Source organism: Chinchilla lanigera, unplaced genomic scaffold, assembly GCF_000276665.1.
Source record: "Chinchilla lanigera isolate Chin_1 unplaced genomic scaffold, ChiLan1.0 scaffold00031, whole genome shotgun sequence".
Taxonomy (NCBI): domain Eukaryota; kingdom Metazoa; phylum Chordata; class Mammalia; order Rodentia; family Chinchillidae; genus Chinchilla; species Chinchilla lanigera.
Window position 1 is genome coordinate 642,928 of NW_004955432.1, and position 19,649 is coordinate 662,576.

General features: G+C 38.5%; 1 long non-coding RNA gene across 1 annotated transcript in view; it reads left to right on the forward strand.

Annotated features, from left to right (window-relative positions):
* Positions 1-2,161: 2,161 nt before the first annotated feature.
* The window catches only part of LOC106148913, a 21,577-nt gene continuing 4,089 nt past the window's right edge, over positions 2,162-19,649 (forward strand). Inside the window, exons 1-2 of the long non-coding RNA XR_001234669.1 lie at positions 2,162-2,585; positions 16,112-16,275. This is a non-coding gene — a long non-coding RNA (uncharacterized LOC106148913). The remainder of the gene's footprint in view (positions 2,586-16,111; positions 16,276-19,649) is intronic.

The following is a 19,649-nucleotide window of genomic DNA, read 5'->3' on the forward strand; positions in this document are numbered from 1 at the left end:
TGCAAAATTACAGACTGCACTTAAAGATGAATTCTCTTAAATTAGCAAATGGGGTTTGGTCTACAACTTCATTCCCTGACTTAAGTTTACAATGGTAATACTAGTAAGTCCCATGTATTAGTGCTGTCATGGCCAGACTCCTTGCAGCCACCACAGCAGCAGTATACGGGAGGGAATCTCTCCTCCTATTACACACATGACAGACGTGGGGCTGGAGGGAGGTGAATAACTGACCGATGTGACGCAAAGCGGTGCTGACAACTGCCAGCAATGCAGCATCCAAACCCACTCCCACACGTAGTGCTTGCTTCCAAACCAGCCCTTGCTTGACCCTTTGAATTTAGAGCAGAGTTTTGAAATTATTATTAATTAAAAGATTGGTTTGATATCGGGAGAAAATTATGAAGTAGACAAAATTACCTTCAGTGAGTTTTAGTGTCCATCCATCCCTGCCTCAGTGTCTCACCCCATTCTTGCCTGCAGCCTCTGACACCTGTTGCTCTGAGAGAGTCCTCTTCATGTCCCAGCCATCCAGGTCCTGTGCCTGCCGTTTCCCCACACTGCTTTCTTCTGAGTGTCCCATGCCAGAATACAAAGTCCATCGTCCCTGGGCTCCATTTGCCCCATTCTGCCAGCCCGCACTTTGCATCCCATCCTCACCAGTGTCCATGCACCGTCAAACATCACTGTGGTTCGCACAGCATCTGGTGCTGTTTTGCTAGCTGCGCTTCCACTAGAAGGCCCAGGGTACTGTCAGAGGTGTAGAGACCTGGCCAGTAGGGTAGATTTAAGACACCGCATAGATCGAACCAAAAGAGAAGTTTGTGGATTAGCGAATTCTTTTGTGCTTTTATTTATCTTTTTAAAATAAAAGTATACTACATCCGCTAAGTAGGTGTAAGACTGTGAAAGTGACAAAAGTTGTAGGTAAGGCTACTTTACAGAAGAAGATGTAAGTGGGACATCATCAACATTCCAAATCTAGGATAAGACTGGATAGGAGACTCCTTTATGTGGTCTGCAACTACAGCTGAAATTCAGAGTGCTAGGGTCTCTGTGTTGCAGCAGGAGGGACTCCGAAGCCCTAACTGCCTGCCATGCTTACATTTAACACAACCCAATGCCTGATTTTTAAAGCTGCAAACAAAAAGGGGAGAATGTTTTAGAGATAAAAATATTTTGGTGTTTTCTCAAATATTTGATAGCCAACATTTATACTATGCATAGTGAATAATTTGCTCATAATATGTTGCTGGAGTCTTCACTGATGGTAAAATAATAGTAATGCTTTATTTTCTGAACGCCTGCTCTGTAATTTTTTCTAATCACTTTACCTCAGTCACTGAGCTTTTTAACTTTGTAGGAAAGATTAGAATAAATTTTTGGGTAAATCTCCTTGGTGGTCAAAAATGTGTTGCTTGCTCTCTGAAATGTAGGAAACAGGTTGATGCGGAACTGTGTATATTTTGCCTCCCTTTATGTTTCAACTTACTAGCTGTATATTTGACATCAGAATCAGGATCTAAGTACATTGATGGGAGATGGACATTTAATCAACTCACAAATGCATATTTCATGGGAGAGGACGAATGTTGGAACAAGAGTATAGATTTGAGAAAGCTTAAGAGGTTTCTTTGTTTAATGCTGTTAGGCAATGCATTATAAATTAGTAAAAGGATCTATATCTCTGTGACAAAATGGAGAAATGATTTAGGTAGTAGAAAGAATTCTATAAATCAGAGATACCTTGATATTATATCTGTCTCATACAGGCTGTTTTAATTATGATTCTATGAAATTATTTTATAATTCCATACCTTCCCCCTGTCTCTTGCATTTTCTTGTGTTTGCTCATAGACTGATAATTATCAGCATTGTCTCTACATAGAACTTGACCACCTGAGTGCTTGACTCAGCTAGAGGCATAAATGGAAACAAGACCACTAAAGAAACCAGAATTCACTTCCCAAGTAGGGAAACATCTGGAAGACTTTGAGAATGCCTCTGCTTCTTCAGCTGGGGTTTGTTTGCCCTTTGCTTCTGATCTGCTCCTAGATTTTCACATGAGCCAAAACAACTCTGACTAAAGAAACGTTTCCCAACCTTTCCTGGTTGTGAGCATCACCTAGGGACAGCTTGCTAAACACACAGACTAGGCGTCAGTGCGGCAGAGTTTCTTGGGAACAGACTTGGAAATCTGTGTTGTTACTAAGGGCCCCAGGGGGATTCTCACAACCAGATGAGTTCAGAACTCACTGGCCCAAGACACTGACTTCTGGGGCATGATCTGCAGAACTAGTCGCAGGCCCAGTGCTCCAGTGAGGACAGACATGAGCAGCACAGAGACCTGGCTGGAGTACCTGCAGTTTTTATTCGCCTCATTCACAAGCCTTTTTGTCCATCAGAGAGAGAGAGAGAGAGAGAGAGAGAGAGAGACTCTGAGAACTGAGAGTTCTCCCCTGTGCTCCAAGAGGTTCTAAACCAGCAGATCTGGAAGACTGAAAGGATAGTTGTGAAATTCTCGTCAATTAAAATCTGTCATCTACCATCTCTGCTTCAGGTCAGCCCTATGCAAAAAGCATAAGGTAGGTGCAATTTCTCTCTTGCTCTTTCTCTCTCTACCCCCTCTTCCCCCCTCCTCTCTCCTCTCTCCCTCCTCAGTGCCTCCCTCTTCCTCCATAGGATGACAGTTCTATGATAGCAGCACAAAATGAGCTCACGTAGGAGGCAAGAAGGACCCTCCAGGGTTTTTGCAATGAGATTCCAGGATGAATGGTGGAGCCATATACTGAAACAGGAAGGCCAAAGGTTGGAGCAGGGTTTGCTTGCTTGTTTGTAGTTTTGTTCTGTTTTGAGTGGAGGAAGAAATCAAGGGGTTAGTGGGAAACTCTAAAAAGACAATGGTAGGACTCAGAATAAGCAGCTATAGTTGATAATGAATTGGTAGCACTTACAGCTAGAAGTGTGACACCAAGGAAAATATGGCATGAGGTGAGAGGAAAGAGGAGTAGGAGAGGGGAGCGGAGGGGAGCCAGACAGTGCAGAGAGGGGGAGAGGAAGGGAATGGAGGGGAGGGGAAGGGAGAAAAACTGGATAGATTCTCTTCTCAGGATCCTACTTCCTCATACTGAGCTGCCTCCTAGGACAGCAACGTTAACCCTTTCATGAGGATGAACCCTCGTGTCCTAATCGCCTCTTAAGTTTCCCACTTCTCAATGCCGCTGCTTTTGAGTTCAGTTTCCAATACTTGAATTTGGGGGACACAGTGAAGCCATAGCACCTCCTCTGTCCTGCTCTACCTGTGTCCAGCCCGTGAGCAAGTGCTCTGGAGCCCACCCTGAAGCCATGTCCCAAATGGAGCGCTCCCTCCTCTATCTGCTATGGTACTGGTTTAAGTACAACATGCCTTAACCCAAATACTGAGCTAGTTTCCCAGGTTTTCTGCTTTCACCTGTGCCCACTGTCCATGAAGGATCTGAGTGACTGTCCCACAGCACGCGTCACCACATCTTTCATCAGCTTAGACTGTCCAGTGGCTTTCCATTCACATGGATGAAATTGAATCTTTTTTTAATGTTATAGTATCATATATCATTGTTATTAAATAATACATTCACACAATTTTAGATTTTTATCTTCTATTCTTTTCACTTGTTTTATTTCTTGTTATTATGTCCAATTTTCTAAAAAATCTTATTTAGAAAAATTATTAATGAACTTCAGAATTATTTTACTAAGATTGCAGAAGTTATATGGCACTTTAAATTGAGTAGAAAACCTATCAGTTGGGAGAAATAAAATATTTCAATATACAGTCTTAATACTTTCATTGTTTCATATATATTTTATATAACTTAGTTATTATTTTACTATTTTAAATATATTTTCTAAAGAGTTTTAATATGAGGAATTGGTATTGAATTAATGAAATTCTTTAAGATAATATTGCCTGTTGAAACTTTCTTGTCCATAATCTTAATGGACATTCTAATATTTTCAGCTTTAAAATATATACTTAATTGACAAATTAAAACTGTATATTGTGTCCAACATAATGATAGATATAAATATGTGTTGTATACCGATTCTTACTTGAATAGGGCATATATCAAATTTGTAAATAAATGCACATATATGGGGGCTGGGAGAGTACTGCTCTGGGTGTACAATCCTAAAGTTTTGGAAACTATTGTACCAGAACAGGAGTGGGCAAAAGATGGCCCATAGTTCAATGTGCTCACACTGCGCTCACGTGTTCAACACTCCCACCCCACAGGGGCAGGGTGAACTGCAAATCTTAAAACACACTAAGTCTCCACTGATGAACATTCGGGTTGCAAACCCTCACGGGTACACTGTGTAAGATTCACAGGTGGATGGTCTAAGACTCTGTGGTTAGGAAGAAACCCAATTTATAGACATTCTCCCAGAATGGAACTCATTCATAATCAAGGACTTCTTGTATTTGCTAATTCACCCTTTGGAGAGAGTTTGCCAACCCTCTTCTAGAAGATAATCTGTAGAGAAATAGGACTATGCACACATATGCTGTAACCTGGATCTTAGACCCATTCACACAAATACTTTCAGATCTGCTGGGAAGTGACAGTTCCCATCTTCTCAGAGTGTGGTCCATGGACCTGCCATGGTACCTGGAAGCTTTTTGAGAATCTACCTTTGAACAAGATTTTCAAGAGACGTGTGATCATTAAAGTTTGGAAAATACCAGTATAACTCCCTATTAGATCACATACTAGTGGAATGCCTAGAAACTTCAAAGCCGCTTATGTGGACCCTGGATTTAGATTTTGTATTGTACATACATTTGCTTCTGGAATTTTGCACCAATGAACTGATTTGCCATATATAGAGAGCAGGGAGAGCTGGCAGGATCTGGCTCCTCTCCATTAAGTGTCTGTACAGAGGAAGGCTGGTTAACAGCACACAAGCTTCGGGGCTTCCCTCTTTTACTAAAAGAAACAAGTATCTTGCTTTTGAAAGGTAAGTTCCATGGTGATATGCCCATTGTTGAAAAAACACATGCATTAAAGAATAATTTATCCCTACATTTTTGTTGTACATGTTTTAGGTTTCTTTTTTAACATTATCCTGAGGCAGGAGGATCACAAGTTCAAGCAACTAAATGAAGCCCTGTATCAAAATTTAAAAATACATAAAAGAGCTGGGGGATGTTGCTTAGTGCTAAGGTCCTGGGTTCAATCCCTAATACTGTAAAAAAATAAAGGAAAAAATTTCCCATAACACTTTTACAAGAGTAAAGACAGGTTTTTCCATATTCACACTGCCCCATCACAAAGAAGAAATGAGAGCAGGACTCACTTTGGGATGCGCTGTGCTTCTCAGAGGCCAGGGCCCCATGGGAACCTGGCTCAGGTTCCTTAGAAGCCTGGATTTGGGGCTGTCTTGCTCTTTCCCCTCCGAGGTTCTCTGACAGGATTTCAGCTTTTCTAATTAACTATTAATGAGGTGGGTGTAATATATTGAATAATGCCAGGCAAACTAGCTGTGCCTGAAGTTATGTTTCCTGAGGGAAAAGAAAACTTATGAAATAAATCATTCCCTCTTTAATTAGAGGCTTTGGCTCACCAACTTGAAATGACAGAGCAAAATGGGAAAAGAAGCCAACAATTTAGTCAGAAACCCAAACATGGGTCTCACTGGCTGCTCAGTGAGAAGTTAACGTAGCTAGGTGAATGTATCTGTGATCTGCATTAGTTACGTGCAGCAGGGAGATGCTCTGTCTGCTCTGGTCTGGACAAACCCGAAACAAGTCATTCGCTTTATAATTCCAGTGTTAAGTCAAACTGAAAAAGAGTCAGAGAGGGCTGGATGGAACAAAGGAACCTATTCCTGTATCTTCTACTTTTTTAGGTTAAACTTTCTGTCAGCTTATCTACATTAGCAACTTTTCTTGTATGCATCACTCTTACTTTCTCAATACACAATGTGGATTCCCTGATTTTAGCAGCACAGTGGACCGGAAGTAAGTGCATTTGACCCGGATGCACAGCGTTCTGTGCGTGGTCGGGACAGTGAAACCACACGTGGTTCCAGTTCTGGCCAGCGTTCACTGAGCACCTGCTAAATGTGTGAGATGCTGTGTGGGGGTAAAAGTGAGTCCATGAAGTAGGGATTATAGATGATGTGGAGAAAAAAAAGGAACTTTATGAACTAAGGAGTAAAAAGCAAAATCAATATGGAGAGTAATTGAAATTTAGTTTCCTCATTTTACAATATGTCATGCTCAAAAATTCAAAAAGAACCTCACTGCATTGCATATATAGAATGTTCTTGTTTTTGTCTTGTACTCTCAATAAAGCCACTTAGATTTTCTATGCCAGTGACTCCCTACCTGAAGTCAAGCCTGCCCTTCCAGGGGTTAGAATCCTCTCGCTGTGGACCAGCGGAGCTGCCTGCCTTGAATAAGACTGACTCGGCAAGCATAGGGACACCAAACGGCTTGCTGAAACTTTTGATGAGCTAAATGTGAGCGAATTCAAACCATATGGGTCACATTTCGTGAACATATATGTGATTTTAACACAAAATGAATCTGGTCCAAGAGTTTTCTTCTCTTGAATTTTCCATCCCAACAGCAAACCTTGGCTGGGATAGGGTGGAGTGTGGCCTGGAGCTTTCAGGCCGATAATGTGGATTCTGTTAGGACCCTTAGCTTCTTTCCTGCTTGCCTGAAGGATTTTTGTGAGGGGACAGCTTCACAGGCGTGTGTGGCTTCTTTCCCCCGGTGGCTACCTGTCTCCTCACTGGTAACTCGGAGGAAAAAAGAATCCCAACAGTTTCTTAGCAAAGGCTTATTCTTTAACCCTGATCTTGAAGGGCAAGTCACCCCACACCCCACCATTTTAAAAAGAAAAAAAAGGTCCAAGAATGTTTTTCCTGATACAGAACTGCCGTAAGATTTTTTGTATCTCACGTTTTCTCTATTTTGATCCTATTCACACTGTCAGTGAATTCTTCGCACTAACTAAATTCCATCCCTTATTCTCCTGGCTCCTTTCCTGGACAGAGCCGCCCTCCCAAGGCCAGCATCTTTCCCATCCCTTGGCGATGGCCACTTTGCCTACCTGCTGCTGGAAAAGCACAGGCGGATTCAGAAGCAGCAGGGCCCTTGCCGCCGAGGCTGAGCGAGAGGGAGGCTCAAGGCTCATTTGAGGAAGAACAGACCACTAATAAATTGCATGGTCATTACCCTTTATGCATACTTGTTCTAATAGGTGTCGCAGATTCCTGCCTCCTAATAAGGAAAGGAAGTAGAAACACACATAAATTCTCTCAAGGGAGTCAGACAGCCTGAAGCCACAGTCAACAGCTGCAAGCGTTACCATGAGCACAAAAGCAAAACAGGGTTTAAAAAGGTGATACATTGCCAGGGACTAGGGCAAAATTTCCTTGGATGCAGACTATGTTTTGTGCAGTTTCATTTGAGAAGAATGCCAGCTTTCCTGCCTGCCACATGTGCTGAGTTGGGAGATGAAATAAACAGCAGCATTAAATGATTTAAGACACCTTTCTTGACTAGATCCTGACATTTGCCTTGATTCACAGATTTGTCTGCTTGCTTTTATGCTTAGTTATTTTAGCTGATTTTTTTCTTTTCTTTCTTCTTTTTCTATCTCAGCAGTTCAAATTTTCACAGAATGAAGCCCCCCGCCCCCCGTGCCTCAGTGTCATTAAGTCTGAGTCTTTGACATTGAAGATTTGCTCCTCTGGCCACAATCCCCTTCTCCCGTTCTCTTCTAGTACTTGCTTTGTCTGTGATAATCTGGGAATTGTTAAAGATATGCTACGTAATGTGCAACGGTGGCTTGTACATGGTGATTGCAAAGAAGGAATTTGACTGCCTGTTTAAGAGGTCATTAGTCTGCCCCCTGAGAGTTTACCAGCTTATGAAGAAAATCAGTGAGAACATATAGGCCAGAGTTCAAAGGAAACCCAAGGTCCAGGGTAGCAGATATCAACACTGTGTGTATTCTGAATTGATCCAAATTCATATTTTAGTTCAAGTCTCTCTTATGAGTTAGTTTTCCACAACAAAATGTATTCCAGATTTATTTCACAACTATTCTGTTTAATCTAATCAAGATTTTCTAATCTTGAACATATTGGCATTGAAAAATTACTTTGGAAAAAATGTTCAATTCTGAGCTTTAAAAAATGTTTTTTGCTTTGTTTCATTCTTTCAGTAATTTGTTTCAGCAAGTTTTGCACAAATAGATGATGGAATACTGTGTTTCTAGAGGCTCCCTTATTTATACATAAAGCTCAGCTCCCCAGAATTCATTATTTTCATTAGACATAGGAAAAGCTTTCCTCCATTATTTGGCAAAATTTTTAATTCTTGTGCTGTACTAAAATGCAACATCAAATAACTACTGCTCCCCTCCAGAGGACTAGATTTCCATTTTCTAAGCAGAAACTTAATCCAGGAAAACAGGAAGCCAGATGTCAGCTCATTTTCTAGCCTCCAGCTGGGTATTGTTTTTTAATTTCTCCATTTTGTATCATAGGCAAGAAAATCAAGATATTTTATAATTTCACACATATTCAAGGTCATATAAGCATCCATGGTAGGAATAAAATAGCTAAAATCCCAAGCAGCCCAACAGTCTTTAGAATGTACCAGGAAACTGAGGAATTCCACACCAGAGCTGTGGATGTAGAAACCTTCAATTCCAAATAGCTTTGGGGAAACCCTGGTAACATTTCTTAAAATTAAAAAGACATGTCATCTTTGACTGGACAGTTACACTTTTGGGGAATTTTTCCTTTTTAAATAAAATGCCCCAAGTTCTCTGATATGAGAAACACAGAGAATAAATAGTTTAAAAATTAAAAACTAAAAGAAGGATGATAGGAAACAGGGGAACACTTTTGGGAGATGGGAGAGGAATCTGGGGATGGAGGGAGAAGTGAGGACAGAGAACGGAAGGGGAAGTAAAAAGGATTATGAGGTACCAACTCGCCACAAGTTATCCAGTCACTGCGTATCACAAACATATCCTTCAAAAAAGAAATAAAATGCCACAGCACATTAGGAGCTATCATCTCTCTGTCTGTCTATCCACACACACACACACACACACTAAAGAAAGCATTGTTTACAAATCAAAGAACTAGAAACCTGAAAAGCCAGTGATAGGAAAAAGGGGGACAAATGGAGGTGCATCCTTTCAGAAACTCCCTGATGTATCTCTTGATGAGATCCAATAAATAAGTGATACAGTAGTAGGAGGCGCCAGTCACCGTCCGCAATCTCAGATGAATTGTGCTTTCCTTCATCAAACATCGTTGTTTCCATTATTTCTACTGATAAAGTTTAGCTTTTATGCATCTTACATAAAGGAATTAATGTAAGATTTAATTTGGAAAAAAAGCCATAGAAGATGACGATCCCCTCAGAGGGAGAGGGAGAGATGTGCAGCTGAGCAGGGCCAAGGGCAGCTCCTCTGCATTTGTGACACCTGATTTCATTAGGTGATGGCTACTGCAAGGGTAGTCACCAAGGCGTTCTTCATTATTATTCCCAAAGACTTTTATTGTAGTCATCAAAGAGGCCCATTGCTGGGAAATATATCTGCCATGGTATTTTAATCTTTGCTGCTATATAATGATTTAATTTTAATTCACACAGATGAAATTTTTTTTTCTGGTATCAGGAATCGAACTCATGACCTCACACTTACCAGGCAGGTGCTGTGCTGCTGAACTAAATCCCCAGCCCTCCGCACAGATGAATTGTGTCTTGACCTGTTTTTTTTTTTGAGAGCAAAGGAAGTAATAGTGTTGGCATGCAACACAGTCCTGGCCAGGAAGAGGATCCCTCAAGAAGGAGTCTGGTCAATGCTCTGTCCACCTAAGTGTCCACCATGGAAGGGAGGGGAGAAGCAGGAAAAATCTACCCTTAAAGAAGGAAGAGTAAAGAAAGGGCAAGGACTGAGAATAAGACAAATTTAGACATGAGCTGGCTCTGAGGAGAATCCTGAGCTGACAGGTGTCAAGTAGTAAAATTGTGATTGGTTCTGCTTTGGATTTTCTCTTGAATGCAAATTCATTACACAGAATAATGAGTTTATTTTGGCATATTTGTACATGTGTGCAACATATTTTGATCATTTCCACACCTTAGTATTCCCTTATCTCTTCTTTCCCTCTTCTCTGATAGTCTCCCTTCAACTTTCACCTACTCTTTTAGAGATTCCACATATGAGAGAAAATATACTTGCAGAGAAGTAGATGGGACAAGAGAGTGTCATGCCAGAATGGAAAGCTGAGCATCACGTGCTTCTGCTCTGTGTGTCACAAAAACTCATTCCTAACAGCTCTGAGTTAGCAGGGGTGGAGCAGCAAAGCAGGGATGACTTGAGGACATACATATGAAATAACACAGGGGTATTTGTTTTGCCATTTAGAGAAAGTATTGTGTGCTGTGTTTGTTTTTATATATTTTAAATGGAATGCGGTAATTTCATCATATCTCCATCTCATGACAGAAGTCGTCTTCTGCCCTTGGCCAGCATATCCTTCTAAATCACTTCTCTGAATGGTTCGCTCTGTGTCAGCAATCCCTGCACTCAAACCTTGAAAGTCTTAAGGTAACTCTGATCCTGACCCCACCCATCTTCTCTCAAGTCCTGCTGTCTTCTCTCCTAGCCAGGGTATCCTTTACCAGGTCTTGCCTGGACCCTGGGGCTGACCCCTTGCTCCTCTGCTTGCTTCTACTCTTCATCTTTTCAGTGTATTTTTCACATCGAAACAGAATGTGTCACTTTTCTGGTGAACACAATTCAGTGACCCTCTACCAACTGGAAAACAACTTTATGCTTCCATATAGGTTATTCGAATACATTCATTCATCTACTTAACTTCTGCATCTGATATAAAAGTTCATTCAGGCTTTGCCTCTTGTAAGGACTCCTACCTGAGATGACCTTGCTTCTTTCCTTTCATATGATGTGCAGAACTTTCTTTTCATTATTTCAATCACCTTATGTTGTAATTGCCTGTGTAATCCTTTGTTTCTTTATTGGATTATAAACTACAAAATTCTCATTTTCATGCAAATTTTGGAAGCCTCACACAGTAACTGGTATATGGCTAAAGGTAAAAAAGGAAGATAGTTGGACATGCATGGATGAAATGCCAAGATGAAAGCCAAAATTTTAGTGCATGGTGATAGACATGGGTCTAATTTTAGTCTTTGGTATTTGGAAAGCCAGTTTTCTCAGTACCATTTGTTAAAGAGGTTATCTTTTGGGGCTGGAGATTTAGCTCAATGGTACAGTGCCTGCCTACCAAGCACAAGGTCATGAGCTCAATTCCCGGTACCAGAAAAAGTGCACACAAAAAAGAGATTATCTTTTTTCCAGTGAACATGTTTGGCTTCTTTATCAAAGATTAGGTGGCTGAGTGTGTTTGAGTTGTGTCTGTATTTTCTAATCTGTTCCACCGATCCTCAGGTCTGTTTTTTGCCAGTACCAAGCTGATTTTATCACGGTGGTTTTGTAGTATAATTTCACGTCAGAGATGGTGATGCTCCCTGCCTTGACTTTGTTGCCCAGAATTGCTTGTGCTGTTCTAAGTCTCTTCAGTTTCCAAATGAATTTTAGGAATGTTTTCTCTAGTTCTATGAGATATGGTAATGATATATTGATTAGGATTGCATTAAATCTGTGTAACAGTTTTGGGAGTATGGCCGTTTTCACAATGTTGGTTCTTCCTATCCATGTAAGGTAAATCTTTCAGTTTTCTGATAGTTTCTTGATCTCATTTTTCAGAGTACTGTACTTTTCAATACTTAGATCTTTTAGTTCCTTTGTTAGATTAATTCCTTTTTTTTTTTTGATGCCATTGTGAAGGATGTTGTTTCCCTAATTTCTCTGTCAGTGAATTTGTTCTTTGTGTACAGAAATGTTATTGATTTTTGAGTGTTGACTTTGTATCCAGCTATGCTACTGAATTTGTATATTAAATCTACAAGTTTTTTGGTGGAAATTTTTGGGGTCTCCTATGTAGAATATCATGTTTTCCACAAATAATAATAATTTAACTTCTTCCTTTCATTTCTTTTTCTTGTCTAATTGCTCTGACTAATGTTTCAAGAATAAAAATGGATCAAAGATCTAAATATTAAAACAGAAGCATTAAATCTATTGGAAAAGAAAGTAGGTAGAAATCTTGAAGACATAGGTATAGGCAGAGAGTTCATGAACAAAACCCAGAGTGATAGGAAATACTTAAAAGAATTAACAACTTGGATCTCACCCTATTAGAAAGCTTTTGCACATCAAAAGAAGTCACCAACAGAGTGAAAAGACAACACACAGAGTGGGAAAAAATTTTAGCCAACTGTCCCTCAGACAAAGGACTTATATCTAGAACATATAAAATTTTTTTAAAAAAATCAGGACCCTAAATTCACAGACCCAATCAAAAAATGGGCATTTGAGATGAATACACATTTCTCAGATGAAGAAATACAAATAGCAAATAAATATATGAAAAAATGCTCAATATCATTGGTCATTTGAGAGATGCAAATTAAAACAATACTGAGATTCCATCTCACTCCAGAAAGAATGGCTATCATCAAGAAATCAACCAATAACAAATTCTGGCAGGGCTACGGGGAAAAAGGAACGCTTCTCCACTGTTGGTGACTGTGCAGACTGGTGCAACCACTGAGGAAATCAGTATGGAAATTCCTCAGAAAACCAGGATTAGAGGTTCCACTCTACCCAGCTATTCTTCTGAATATTTTTCTGGAAGAATTAAAAACATCATATCACAGCGATATTTGTACACCCATGTTTATAGCAACACAATGTATAATAGCTAGATCTTGGAAACAACCCAAATGCCCATGCTCCAAGGAATGGATTAAAAATATGTGGTTTTTTTTAATACACTGGAATACTACTTAGCCATAAAGAAAGAAACCTGAGATTTTTATTGGTAGGTGGATAAAACTTGAGACCATACACATAAGTGAAATAAATCAGACCCATATGTGTAAGCATGGTATAGTTTCACTGGTGTGAGAAACTGAAATAGTAAATAAGGTCCAAAATGTACAATAGATATTGTGAAATGGGAAGAAATTGGTTAAAGGGAAAAAGGAACTATGATAAGGGAAAGGAGAAAGGAAGTAAGGGAAAAGGGAAAAAAACAAAAATAAAAGATAGTTATACTATTAGTTTCTCTTAGTTCATTGAAAAGAAAGATTTGTGCTAATATTGTTTGGAGAATTTTTTATGCCCATATCTTGTACTCTGAGTAACTATTCTAAAGATAACAATACTCAATGCTCCTAATATTTTGTTATGAAATTTTGTTTTACTTTTTTCTCATAAAGTAAAAAGAGAAATCCAATATTTTGTAAAATTTATATGCACGAATAAAATAAATATATGATGTGTAAGCATAGGGCAGGCACTGTTTGTTGTAAAAGAAAACTGATAAAAGAAATTGCAGAAAAGACAGTAGTAGGAGAAATTTTAGAAGAGTATGTAAATATCCAAACAAAGCCCAACTATTAATCAAAATAATCCACATAATGCCAAATGTCTGCATTGTAGTAAAACTGCTATACCAGTAGAACTAAAATTATAACTTCTTAATAAATAAATGTGAAACTACCTTTGTTAAAAAAGTTGTATAAATTCTTCATACAAACATTGTCCTTGAGTATTAAGTGATATAAAATATACCAGACTTTTCCATGAACAGAGATGTTTATTTCTATATCAAACCAGGTCCCAGTATAGAAGCCAACAGATATGAAAAACTAAAAATACACCTGTAGAGATGTGATGGAAGTTCCTGTTATGTTGCTACTTTTTTTAAAAAGAAAATAAAAATTGTTCCCATTCTAGATTAAGATATAAGATGGTCTCAGGAAGTAGTTATTACTTATTAATCTCAGCTTTATTGAGCTATGGTTAATGTTTTCAATCTTAGAGTACCTGATTCAGTGGTGTTTAATATTTTCACAGAGTCCAACCATCACCAGAATCTCATTGTAGAATTGTTTCCTCACCCTTCAGAGAAGCCACATGTGCTTCACAGTCCATCCTGATGCCTCTTCCTCGACATCATGACAACACAAACCTGTTTTTCATCTGCATGAATCTGAATATTTTGGACATTCTATACAGATGTAGTTGTAGGCTGTGATATTTTTGTCTGGCTTCTTTCACTTAGTATAGTATCTCTATGGTTTAACCATGTGTAGTATATATACAGATTTAATTATCTGGATGGCAGAATACTATCCCATTGTGTATGAATATACCACATTTGGTTTATCCAGTTGTCAGTTGATGGACATTTGGATTATTTCCATTTTTAATCATAATGAACAAGCTACCATGAATATTCATTTACAAGTTTTCTGTACAGACATGTGTTTTCATTTCACTTAGATGTAAACCAAAAGGTGAAATAAGTGGGCCCCATGGTAACCCACTTAATATTTTGAGAAACTTCTGAACTATTTTAAAAAATGGTCAAATCACTTCAAAACTCCAAAATAACACACAAAGCCTCAGTTTCTCCAGATCATCGTTGGTATGTCTTCTCTTCTACCTCCTCTTTTTCTTCCTCTTCTTTCTTTTCTTCTTCCTTCTGAAAATTTTCACTATCTTCATGGTTATGAAGTAGTCTCTTGTGGTCTTGATTTTCACACTTTCATAGTGACTAATGGTGTAAAGCACCTTTTCATGTGCTTATTAGTCATTTGTGTGCACTGTCTGAAGAAATACTGAAATCTTTTGCTTAGTTTTAAATTAGGCTATTTTTCTTTTTACTGTTGTATCATAAGAGTGCCTTATGTATTAAGCATATAAACCCCTTGTCAGATATATGATGTGCAATTATATCCTGCATTCAGTAGTTTATCTTTTCACTTTCTTTATGGTGCTATTTGAATCACAGAAGTTTTTAATTTTGACCCAGCTATTCCCCTTCTGAGTATCTTCCCAGAAAATTAAAAATATTGTACCACAGTGATATATGTGCACCCATGTTTATAGCAGCACAATTTGTAATGGCTGAATCTTGGAAACAATTCAAATGCCCATCAACCCACAAATGGATAAAAAAAGATGTGATCTTTTTATATACTGGAGTATTATGCAGAGATAAGAAAGGATAAACTGAAGACTTTTATAGGTAAGTGGATACAACTCAAGATCATACTCATGAGTGACGTAAACCAGGTGCACATGTGTAAACATTGTATTGTCACCCTAATGTGAGAACCTAAAAGAGTGAATAAGATCTAAAATGTACAAGAGATATTGTAAAATGGGAAGAAACTTCAAAAGGAAATAAAAACTGGTTTAGGGGAATGGGAAAAAAGAAGGAAGGGAAAAACAAAAGGAAAAAATACGTATACATAAAAATGGTTAAAATAAGTATGCTGCTACTTGCTCTCAGCTCACTGAAAAGATAGGTTTATGCTAATATTGTCTAGACAATTAAATGCTGATATCTTGTACTCTGAGTAACTAATTTAAAGATAACAATGAGCAATATGTTGACTATTGTTACCCTTCTATCATTGTTTTTGAATTTTGTTTTTATATTTTTGTGTTTTTTGTTTCTTTTTAAAATAAAAATGAAAAATGAAAAATAAAGTCTTTAATTTTAACTAAGTTGAATTTATCAAATTTTTTTCTCTGCTTTTGGTGCTATATATAATAAGCTGCTTCCTACTTAGATTTTTTTCTCAATATTTTATAATTTTTGTTTTCTGATTTAGTTCTTTGATGTACTCAAGTTTATTTTTATATAGTATGAAGTAGGGGTCCATCTTTATTCTCTTACAAGTAGATATTCAGTTATATAAATATAATTCATTGAAAAGATTATTCTATCTCCATTAAGTCATCTTTACACCTTCATAGGAGGTCATTTGGCAATAAATGGAAATATTTTGGGGCCCTCCATATTATTCCATTGAGCTATGCCTATCTTTGTACCAGTATCGTGCTATTTTGCTTATTATATCTTTGAAGTGAGTTTTGAAATAAGGAGTTTTGAGCCTTCTAACTTTGTTCTTCTTTTTCAGCATTGTACACCCTTCACATCTGTGCACAATAAGGATTATGGATGGGCTTTGTCCTTGGTGCCTGAGAAGTAATATGTGAGCCTTTGGAATTTATCAAGCAATAGCAGTGCTTCTGCCATTCCTGGTGGACCTTGGACCACATTTGATAATTTCTCAGAGATTGTGTATGTTAGGGGATGACTCTGTGTCTCAGAATGAGGGAATGGGGGTCAAAAACACTAATCATTCCATTAGAGGATTGGAGCTCTGAGCCATGTATACCATCCTGACTTTGGGTGGCTATAGACTAAATTCAGTCAGGTAGCCAATATTTCTATCAATGTTGCCTACATAAAAAATGCTTGGATAAAAACTAAAGTGCAGTTGAGTTTCTTTGGCTGGCAGGAGCACTTGTGAGAAGCTTCTAACTTGTAGGTAGCAGGTCAGGAGGGAAGATGGCTGTAGGGATCTCTAGCCTAACACCCAGTGTTTGAAGCCAGTGTAGTGTCAGAGGACTATGGCCTTAATCTTGGGTTTGGCTAACTACAATAATTTTCATGTAGATCTTAGGATAAGCTTGTCCACTTGTGCAAAATACAAAGCTGAGTTCTTGTTTTATCTGTAGGCAAATTTGGGGAGTATTGTCATTTTAGAAATATTGCCTTCTGAAAAGGACATATATTTACATTTACCTAAGATGATTTTATTTCTTCCAACGTTTTAAAATTTCTATTGTGCAAGTTTTTAACCACCTTGATTAAATTTATTTCCATTTTTTGTAGTTGTTTTTATTTGTTTGAATTCTATTCTAATTGGAATTTATCATAATTACATTTTTGGATCACTGATGTATAGAGATACAATTTATTTTGTGAATCAATCTTGTGTGTTGCAACCTTGCTGAATTCGCTTATTAGTTCTAATAGCTTTCAGTGGACTTCTTATAATTTTCTATACATAAACCTATGTCATCTCAGGATAGAGATGACCTCTTCCATTCCAATCCAGATACACTTTATTTGATTTTATTGTTCATAACTTTATAGAACGTCATAGAACTACCAGTACAATATTGAATAGAAGGGTCAAGAGTGAACATTCTTGCCTTGCTCTTGATCTTAGGGAGTCAGCATTCAGTGCAACGTTAGCAGTGTGTTTCCTGTAGGTCATTTTTAATACATTGAGGGAGTTTTGTTCAATTCCTAGTTTGTTGAGCATTCTATTAAGAAAAGGTAGTAACTATTCTGTTGTGAAGAGACCCTCTTTAAAACATTTATTTAGCTACTTTCTTATTCCACATTGTGAGTTGTGAGTCTTGAGAAGAACCTTTGAATTTGGACAGTAGCCAATTTGAAGGGAGATTGTTTGCCTTGATGTCATTGGAAACACAGTAATAAGAAACATACTCTCTGTTACCAATGGGCAATAAAATTTCCCTGAGAATACAAGGTCTGATCAAACACTATGGTGAATATTAGTGTTTTTAAAAAACTTATTCAAAGATACATTGACATGAATCCCCCTCCTAAGCTCCCCTTCACTTCAAACATACTTACTTCATCATTCTTGTCACTTTCTGAAGCAGTTTTGAAGTCCTGTTTAGTAATTGTTTTGAGTTGGGCTATCGTGGCTGCCTTGCTACCTGGAATGAATTCAAAATATTTACCTCTCATGATCATTTTTACTTCACGGAAAAGGTAGCAGATATACAGTCCCAGATCCAGTGAATAATATGGATGAGGATACCCTGTATTTTAATAAACCTACCTTTCCATTTGATGACATTCAGCAACAATATTTTTACTGTGTTTTTTAAATCACACTTCATAAAGATCACATTCATGGAAGAGCACTTCTACAGCAGCTTCAGAAAGTGGAAAGAACAATGGGAAAAGTCTATTCGAAACAAGATAGGGAAGTATCTTCAGGGGGATTAATGGCAATATGTCCTTTATTGTAAAGATTTTTTAATTTAAACATTCACCATGTGTTTTAATAGCCCATTGTACTTAGAAGAAAAAATCAAGGAAGGGAATGTGGGGAACGAGTTATTCTCTGTAGTACATTGCTCCTTAAGCAAAATTAGGACAGCAACAAACACATACATGTATATGCATGCCTCCTCTCTCTCTCTCTCTCTCTCTCTCTCTCTCTGAAAGGTAAATACATTTTCTTCTTTGAAACGGGTCAGAATACTAAATTATTAAAATTTCCAATGGGACTGCCCTTGACTTTGTACAACAGTAAAGAGATTTCCTCACCCTCACCACTGACCTCCTTCCAAATCATTTCATCAAGAAAATATCCAGTTAAACTGTTCTTGGTTTCTGAATTTATGAGAAACAGGAGATCCCTGGATGAGAAACCATTATTTCCCTTTACAACTCAGGCAAATGTCCTACTTTTTTATAGGAAACAATTTCTCCAGTTGGTGTGATATTGCAAAATATATATTTACTCTTCACCTAGCTTCTCAACATGCCACTCCTAAAATCCTTAGGATCTTAAAAATAGTGTCATTCTGTGTGCTGAGGAGTTATCTGGTGTCTGCAACCTGTAGGTAACTTTGGGACAAGACTGCCCATAGGCAACACCAAGGTGGGACTACAGGTTGGAGACTTTCAGGTAGACCACCTATCCTCCAGAGAGAAGGCAGAGACTAAAGGTTGAATTGATTACCAATGCCTTTTGCAGTCACTCAACCCCTACTACACAGGAAAGGCATTTGAAATGGAGACTCAGAAAAATGTACCACAGCATCATTAAGCAGAATGTTCATTTACAAAAGATAAATCTCTGATTACACTAGCGATGTTATGTCATTGTTGTGGATTGACAACTGGTGGCCAACTTGTAACACCCTGTTGAACTGAACCACCGTGGTGCTGGGTGTGGGAGACCCACCTGAGGATTGCCCCAGCAGCACAAGAGGCAGAACTGGAGAGGAAGAAGTTTAGAAACTGTTGGGAGCTCCTCCTCCCTCCTAGAGGAGCTTGTCATGGTGGCTTTCCTGATGAACTCAGCTGTTCTCATCAGAGAAACTCAGGACCTCATTGTCACTATAAATGGCTGTGGTACCTTTCGGGGGAGCTCTGGTTCTTACTTTGAGCCTTGCTTCCTGGCTCCAGTGCAATCCCTCAGCCTGCTAGCACAGATCCTTCATCTCGATGGCACAGACTTTCAAGTTTCCACCACTGACCTTGGGACCCTCTTAGCACACATCCTTGAAGCAGACCAGCATGAGACATTTTCATGGGCTTGTGGCCTCCAGTTGGACTCATGGGGGGGCATTGTTATGGGCTCTACGTCTTCAGCTGGACTCATGTAGGACACTGCAGAGGGATTCAGGCCCTCAGCTGTATTCTTTTGGTCTTTACTGTGTGGACAGATTTCCTGCACTCTCTTTGTGTATGACTCTTTGGGTGACTATTATAAAATAATCCTATAAATTGTGTGTCCTGTATTGTATTGTTCCCCTTGCAAACCACGACTATGACAGTCATCTTTTCCAAGTAACAGACACTCAGTTTGATCTTGTATATCTGGTCTGATTGACTGT